The sequence below is a fragment of the Talpa europaea genome, assembly GCF_964194135.1.
Source record: "Talpa europaea genome assembly, chromosome: 6".
NCBI lineage: Eukaryota > Metazoa > Chordata > Mammalia > Eulipotyphla > Talpidae > Talpa > Talpa europaea.
This window is the reverse complement of record NC_140072.1, coordinates 40,195,054-40,204,344: the sequence shown is the minus strand read 5'-3', so window position 1 is coordinate 40,204,344 and position 9,291 is coordinate 40,195,054.

Below are 9,291 nucleotides of genomic sequence, written 5' to 3'. Positions count from 1 at the left end.
CCCAGCATCCTGCCTTCCTCCCTGTGACCATAGTTTTCAAAGCTAGAGGTATGGCGGGCTCATCTCTCAGGCGCAGGTCTTAAGACTTGGAGTGGAGTGACTAACACAGCTTCCTCAGGGGGAGCGCTCTGGATGTTGAGTTTCCTTTGGATTGTGGATCAAAGGGATGCAGATGGCAGGATTATGGCTAGATTGTGTCTCTGCCTCTTCTACTTGCTTTGATGTGTTTTTCACCCTCATTTGTCCAATATGTGGGAGTCGCTCAGCTAGTCTGTAGTTGTGTTTTTTTTTTTTCCCCAGAGGAAGTCATTCCCAATGGAGCTGCATATTTGGTGCCTCCAGGGGGGAGGGGCGCTCAGGCTTTTGCTTCATTTCCACCTTGAACCAGAACTTCAGGGATACCCCTGTAAGACAGCTTTTATTTACGTTGTCTTCAGATATAAATTCCTTTAGTTGGGTGACTTGGGGGGAACTTCATGAAGTGGTTGTGACTCTGTCAGGCCTTCAGGCTGTTTCTCCTGTGTGCTTGCTGAGAACATGTGTCCTTGGTCTTAGGTATTAGGGAGCCTGCCTGGTCCTAGCTTTGCTGGGTGGGTGGGGGCTTCACTGCTGGTCATTGGGCACCTCTGCACTTGGCCCTTGTTCACGTTAGGTTCTTGCTATTATTTCTGAGTATTTTCACTTAGGATGTGTGGTTTCAGCACATACTTGGTTTTCTATCTTGAATTGAAATGCAATTTTATTATCTGTGAACATTTCACAGATGAGGATGTGGAAGCTCATAGAGGCGGCATGACTTGCTCAGTCACACACCCAAGGAGGGAAAATTATGATCTGGCTGACTCCTCTCCCCTCCTCTGCCTCTGGCAGCCTAGGTGCTAATCTTGACTCTGATTTATTGCTAGATCTGTGTTGTATAGACTCTTTTCTTTTCTGTGAGCTGGGGAGACTGACCTCTACCTTTCAGATGTGTTAAACAAACTCAGAACTGTGTCCCTGACAGCTGGGACAAATAAAGCTGGCAAAAGCTTAACCTGGTGTCTTATAAAAGGTGTGGCCTGTGGAGTCTGGTTGGACAGGCAGGACACTTAGCCTCTTGCAGCCTCAGTTTTCTTATCTGTAAAATAATAATTGCACTTACCTCTCTGGGTGGTGAAAGCGTGAAGTGAAAAAATGCATGAGCCTGGCCTGGTGCTAAATAATTATTAGTTCCTTCCACAGTGGAAATCAGATTGGGGAGTAAAGGAGTGGGTACTGTGACAGCTGAATCATAAAATTCTTGAAAGGTTTTGGGAGTCAGAGGGAGGAGAGGTTCTCCTTGAACCCAAAGAGAGAACAGAAAATAGCAGGAAAGATCCAGAGAAGACCGATTTTTACTCCATTATAGGGAAACTATGAGAGCTCATGCAATCTGGGAGGAGCTGACTCTAGAGAGAGCGATCTCCCCATCACTCAAAGAGACCAAACAGAGTCCAGAAATGAACCCAAACATCGATGGCCAATTGATTTTTGATTAAGGTGTGGGATCCATTCATTGGGGAAGGAACAGTTTCTTCAACTAATGATGCCGAGACAACTGGATTTTCACATGCAAAAGAATAAAGTTAGATTTCTTTCTCACACTATGTACAAAATTTAACAGAAAATGGATCAAAGATAGCGCTAAAACCAGAAAACTCTTAGAGGAAAAAACAGTGGTAAATCTTCAATGCTTTGGGTTTGGCACTAGGACTCTAAAGACACAGGGTACAAAAGAAAAGTTGACTGAACTTCATAAAACAAACCCCAAAACTTCTGTGCATAAAAGATATGATTACAAAAATGAAAAGGTAATCTACAGAATGAGAGAAATATTTTCAAACCATAAACCTGATAAGGATTTAACATACAGAATAGATCGAGAACCCCTTAACTTGACCAGAAAGAAAACTCACTTAAAAACTGGACAAAAGACTTGAATAGCCATTTTTCCAAAGAAGATATAAAAATGGTCAATAAGTACGTGAGAGGATGCTCAACATAATTAGCTTAAGGGAAATGCAAGTCAAAACCACAGTGAGACACTTCTTCACACTTACAAGGTGGGCTATCATTAAAAACAACAACAAAAACCTCTCAAAATGATAGCAAGTGTTGGTGAGAATGTGGAGAAATTGGAACCCTCATATTGCTAGTGGGACTGTAGAGTAGTGTGATACTGTGGCAAGCAATTTGTTAGTTCCTCACAAAGCTGCCGTACTACCTAGCAATTCTACTTTGGCTTATGTGCCCACTGGATTGAAAACAAGGGCAAAGAGATACTTGTTCACCAATTGTGGTATTATTCACACTACTTAAAAAGCAGAAACAGGCCTCCCTGGTAGTGCAAGGGTTGAAGTCTCAACACTATAAAGCTTTTGCCAGCCACTACGACATGAGTTTGATCCCCAGCCAGGGAGCTACCCACATGGCGCAGCAGACCTGTCCTGTTTCTGCCCGCTGCTCCCCTCAGCAGTGTATTTCAGTAGATCCGCCTGTTCTGCTCCCCACTCTGTCTCTGGTGAATCCTCTCACCCCCTGCACCTCTGGTCTATACCCCAGTTCTTGTATGCATAAATAATAAATAAAAATAAATCTTAAAAAAAGGCAGAAACAACCCAAATGTCCACTAACCAATGACTGGTTAGATAATATAGAATCTATATAAATGAGATATTTTTCAATCATAAAAAGGGATAAAGTTCTACTACGTGCTACAATGTAGATGAAACTTGAGGACTTCATGCTACGTGAAATAAACCAGCCACAAAAACCAAATGTATTTTTCCACTTATATGAACCATCTACAAATATGTAGAATGAGAAAATACATACAGTCAGAAAGTAGAGTGGAGATTACTAGGAGAAAATGGGGAATGTGAACAAAATTTGGAAATAGTGGTGATAGTGACATAACACTGTGAATGTAATTAATGGCATTAAATCATATGCCTAAAAATGGTCAAATTGGAAAATTTTGTGTTATATGCATCTGAAAATAAACTTAAAAAAACCACAGTTGAAAAGAAGACACAGTTATTGATTTAAGTCCAGTACGGATCAAGATTAAGCGGTTTCCTTCCTACTAGTGTTTATCATCGCCACAATCATGTTTGTGAGAGCTGGTTTTTAAAGTTTCAGTTTGAGCAAGGAGGCAAACAGAACATTCAGAGGTTATGGGCATGGGGGGATTTTGCTGCTGGTAAACCAAAATGGAAATGGCCTGGTAGTTGGGGAACTACAAAGTATGGGCTCGATGATGTCAGTGGCTTCCACATTTATTTTTACTGTGGCTCACAGTATGAAATACAATTGACAGCATGACCCCATGAACATATTAAAAAAAAGGATTAGTAAAGCAGAGGGGCAGAAGAGTGCTAAAGAACCAAAAGTTAACAGCTTCTAGAAGAATTCCTAAAAATCCTCAGCTTAAGATTTCCAGAAAGAATGAATGTCCAGTAGCCAGGAGAATGTGATGTGCATCTTTTGACCAGGGAAACACAAATCTGAGGATCAAGACTTTGAAAATGAAATGTCGTGTCAACTGTTAAGGTACCAGGATCACGTGGAGTTGGGTGATAGGGAGATGTAGTCTGTATCTGCTGAGATCAAGCCAGAGGTGATGTCTCAGTCCCTTGTAGAAATTTGTCAGATCTGTGTATAATAAGGGAGAATCCAGCATCGGGGTAAACATTTCAAACGTGTGGATAGGCCTGCTCCTAATTCACAAGTAGCGGGAGGAAGAAAGCAGTATTAAGGGATAATTATCTGGGTTCAGACTCCACACTGTTGTTGGGCAAGAAAGCACTTCCTTTAAATCACTGTGTTGGGACAGTATTTGTAATTAAAGACTAAACGCTCACCCCACTGGGCAAGTTTAAAGTAGGTTTTGCCTGATCAGAAGAGATTTGTTTTGTTTGTCTTTTAATGTCTTATGCATTTCTTCTTTCTTTCTGTACTATATTTTTGCTTCTCTCCTTGTTGGGGATGTACTGTGGTGAGGAGGGGAGCACCTGAAAAAGCAAGTCATGGATAACCTAATCTTTCTTTTTTTTAAATTTTTTTAGATTTATTTATTTTTTAATTTATTTATACAAGCACTGGGTACAGTCAGAAGCACGGGAAGGTGAGAGAATTCACCAGAGCCAGATCAGGGAGCAGAACAGGCAGAAGGGCGGAAGCACACTGCTGAGGGGAGCAGCGGGCGGCAGGAGAGGTCTGCCCGCCATGTGGGACCCTCCTCCTGTGGCCGGGGAGCAGCCGGGGATCGAACCGGTGCTGCAGAGGCTGCGGGCAGCTTCGCAACCCAGCGCTCAACCACTGCGCCACCGGGGAGGCCCTAATCTAATCTTTCTTGATTCTGTGGTGAACTGGTCTGCTGAACTGCAGGAGTACTGTTATCTATAACACTGAAATATCAGGGTCTTTTATAATTAATAAGTACATTGAATTGACTCTTGTAACTGCAGCACCCTGGGCTGTATGTGGTATCCTGGAAAGTTCTGGGGTTTTGTAAGCATTTTTCCTCCACTATATCATCTGACATAAAGTAGTTCACTGGTATTTTCTTAGAAAGTCCTCCATGAAAAGTTTATCCAATTTGCACTTGTCAAGATCCATGCCACTCTAAAAGTTATTCCTGATTTTGTCTTGCCAAAATGTACTTAGTAGTGCTTAATAGCACTATATGTCCAATTTTTAATTTCAGAGAATAACAGAAAGAGGAAAATCCCCCAATATTTGGAAATTAAACAGCATACTTCTAAATAGTCCATGGACCAAAGAAGTGTCATGAGAAAGGTTTAAAAATACTTAGAGCTAAAAAAAAAAAATAGAAATATAACAAAAAATTTTTGAGATGCAGTAAAAGCAGCATTTGGCAGAAATTTTGTAACATTAAACGTATATGTTAGAGAAAAGCTGTAAAATCAGTAATCTAAGTGTCCACTTTAGGAAACTAGAAAAAGAAGAGTTTAAGCCTAAAACAAGTAGATGAGAGACATAATAGAAATTATAGTAGAAATCAATAAAATTGAAAACAAGAAAACAGTAGAAAAAACCACCAAAGCCAAAAACTGGTAAAAATATCAATAACATTGATAAAGTTCTATCCAGGCTAAGCAAGAAAAAAGGGAAGACACAAAAGAAGGGAAGACACACTTTCTAGCATCTGATATCATGAGAGATTGTGATTACTAATTGAAAAGGACAACGGGGCATGTTATCAACACCTCTATGCCCACACATCTGATAACTTCAATGGAAAGGACCATTCATGGAAAGAAACAAACTACCAAACTCACACAGAGGAAACAGATAATCTGAACTTGTTTATGTAATTGAAGAAATTATGAGAGAGAGAGAGACAGAGACACATACACGAGAGAGAGAGAGAGAGAGAGAGAGAGAGAGAGAGAGAGAGAGAGAGAGAGAGAGAACAGGAGGAGGAGGAAGAGAGAAAGAACCCTCAGAGTTAGATGGTTTTACTGTTGACTTCCACGAAACATTTACGGATGAAATAATACCAGTTTTCCACAATTTCTTCCAGAAAACAGATTCAGAGGAAACACTTTCAAACTCATTCTAGGAAGCCAACATTATTACCCCAATACCAAAATTAGGTAAAGGCATTATAAGAAAAGAAACTATGGAGCAATATCTTTCAAGAGATCTTTTAAAATTGAATCTAATAAGGAATTAAACTCAACAATCAAGTGATATTTATTCCAGGTATAGAAGGCTGCTGCAACCATTGAAAATTAATCCGTGTTCTCTACCACATCGATAGACTAAAGAATAAAAACCACATCATATCAACTAACGCAGAAAATGTTTTGACAAAATCTAAAACCTGTTTGCAATAAAAACTCAGCAAACTGGTAATCGAGGGAGATTTCCTCAACTTGATTCCTTTTAATCTACAAAACCCCCAATCTAACATTGAACTTCATGGTGAAAAACATGAAATTTTCCCACTAAGATCAGGGACAAGGCCAGGGTGTTTGCTCATGACTCTTTTTCAGCATTGTACTGGAAGTTCTAACCACTGATATAAAACGAGAAATGGAAATAAAAAAATTCATATTGAGAAGGAAGAAATAAGACGACGTTTGTTCACAGGTGACGGGACTATCTATGTAGAAATCCAAAGGAACAAGGAACTTGTCTGGGAAGGTGGCCTGACCCTCAGATGTTAATGTGGCAGCAGAAAGTTGGCCTTGTTGTGCACCTAAAGGTGCTGGCCTGGAGGGCAGCTACATCATGCCTGAATGGATGGGCTGGGGGCAGGATCTGTCAAAATACAACTCTCACCTTCCCTCCTTTTCAATGGTGCACGTCCCACGTCCAGCACAGTGCATTTCAGCGGACCTTTCCTGCCGCAGGCGAGAGGAAGCCGGATGGGGATTGAGTGGTTCCACTTCACCTAGCACTGTGAAGTAATTCGCCTGTCCCAGTGGGACGCCCTGTTGCAAATTCCAGTAGCTAATGCTCCTCCTTGGTGTGATGGGACTAGTTCTTAGCAACACAGCATATTGATTCACTGAGAACTGGAGTGCTGGCCATCTTGTCGTGTTTCGGCAGGAGTCACCAGGCTGGCATATGGGGCAACAGGCCCTACTGGTTGGTCACCTGGCCAAGATTTTTTTTCCAAACTGTTAGAATCTCTAACATTCCCTTCTTCCTTTTTATCAGCCCTACTGCCTGGAGGTTATAGGGGAGATGGCACTTCCACTCAACGCCGTGTTCCTTTGCCCAGTCTCGCATATTGTGACCCATAAAATGAGCCCCGCCATCATTGTCTGTTTGATGAAAGTATCTGTGCCAAGCATCTCTCACCCCCTAATGGCAGCAGCCTGGTTTGCATGATGATGGTGGAAGCTTGGGTTAGGTCAGATGTGGTGTCCACACAAATCAAGGTATTTCCTCTTGCCAACGACATGTTTTGGGGTGGCATATTTTTGCTTCCCTACATGCATTTTACTTGGGGCTCAGACACGCCCCAAAGAACAGACTCGTTGAGTTTGGTTGCAGAACAGGAAGCCGGGGACAGTGTGCGCCCAGCCTGGATGTGGAGGAGCCAGAGCTCAGGAAGGGAGAGTCCACTGAGGAAGCCAAGCGCATGCACACCAGGAAACCGCCTCTCGGCAGAGACCACTGACTCACCGAGAACCACACGCGGCCCTGCGAGGAGCCACCGCCCCTCGCTCCGGTCACGGTGTCATGCATCCCCACGTCTACAGATGCAGGACGCCGTGGAAAATGGACAATGGCCCAGAAAGCTTCCAGCCTTTCCCTTCAGTATGAGTCAAGATTCCCTAACAAGGCAAAATAGCAAGACAGGAGTGTTCAACAATTTTATATAAGAAGGCAGCAACTGGAAAAGCTAAACTTACGTCATGTTTTTACTCCAGTGAGCTGAGACTAACTGGTAATTCTTCCTGACCAACTGGACTGACCGAGGACAATAGAATTCATGACAGTAGGAATACAACCCCTATTCGGCCAGCCCATCCATAATGGAGATCAGCCTGACCATCCTCCAGGCTGCGTTGCCAGTACTTGGGGTTCAGAGCTTATTCGCTGCTCCCTAAACCTCAGGTGGCCCTGAACAGGCTGCCAGGCATTTGCAGGGCTCCTTACCCTGCTGGCTTCTGTGCAGAATGCCTTCTTTTTTACTGAGCCAGACAAGTGAGGCTGTTAGTTAGTGAGAGAGGTTTTCAGATGAGCAGTGGGGAAGTTACTGTAGACTCTGGTTTGTTCTTTGAGAGTGATTCCAGATAGAGAATCAACGGCTACAGAGAGTGTGGTATATATACTCAAAGAAATACTACTCAGCGATTAAAAAAGGTGAAACCACACTTGTTAACAACATGGATGCAACTAGAGGTGATTATGTTCATCAAAGTAAGTCAGAAAATGAAAGATCATTGTCCAGCGGTTTCAGTCATTTGTGGAAAATAATAAACCAGAGAAAACAAACTGGCAAAACACAATACAAATAACTCGTAGACACTCTGAAAAGTATGGAGGCCACCAAAGGAGAGGGGGGCAGGGGAGGGCTAGAGGGGTCACGTGGTAGAGTGTTGGCACTGGAGCTTTGGGGGCCGAGAGAAGTGTGATCTTGTCAAAGTGTAGAGCTGTATTCCCCAAATCACAGTTATGTAAACAAAAGGTAAAACAGCGTGTTAGTTCCTTAAAAAGTAAAACATACATGTACCATGTGACCCAGGCGCTACACTCCTAGGTGTTACCCAAGAGAATTGAAAACATGTTTACGCAAAAACATTTACGTGACCCAAATGCCCAAAAATAGATGACTGGATCAAGAAGATGTGGTACATATACACCATGGAATATTACTCAGCAATCAAAAAGATAAACACATGCAGTTTGCAGCAACATGGATGGCGCTGGAAGGGATCATGCTCAGCGAAATAAGCTGAGAAAGAAAAAGAAAAATACCAGATGGTCTCACTCACAGCAGGAATCTAGAAAACCTAAATAAGGGACCAGGAAAATGAATAACTATAAGAAAGAAAAAATCAAAATCAACAAACAACTATGAACCAGAGACACACTATGGTGGGTGGGGGGCGGGGAAAGGAGAGATTGGGGTCAAAATAAGGGGGTTGCAATTGTATGGGGAATATAAAAATAAAACAAAAACATTTATGTGAATATTTAGGCAGCAGCATTACTTATAATGACTAAAAAGTGGAAACAACTCAAATATCCATCCACTGATGAATGAATAAATAAAATGTGGCCTATCCATACAATGGAGTATTATTCAGCTGTAAAGAGGAACTAGGCAGTGATACAAGTTACAACATCCATTATTTTGAAAACATCACTCTATAGGAAAGAAGCCAGACCCAGAAGGCCACGTAGTGTATGGTTCTATTTATAGGAGGTGTTAATAACAGGCAGCGTCTAGAGACAGCGCATGGGTGTAGCAGGGGCTGGGGGAGGAAGAGTGGGTAGTGACGGATAGTGGGTTTTGGTTATTTTTTGGGGGGGATAGTGATAAAATGTTCTAGAATTAGATCAGAGTGATGGTTGCATAACACTGTGAGTATACAAAAAACCACTGAATTGTATACACTTTATTTTTTTTTTTTATAGAGGCATTTTTTTTATTTATTTATTTGTTTTGTTTGTTTTGTTTATACATGCACTGGGTACAGTCAGAAGCGCGGGAGGGTGAGAGAATTCACCAGAGCCAGAGCGGGGAGCAGAGCAGGCAGAAGGACCGAAGTACACTGCTGAGGG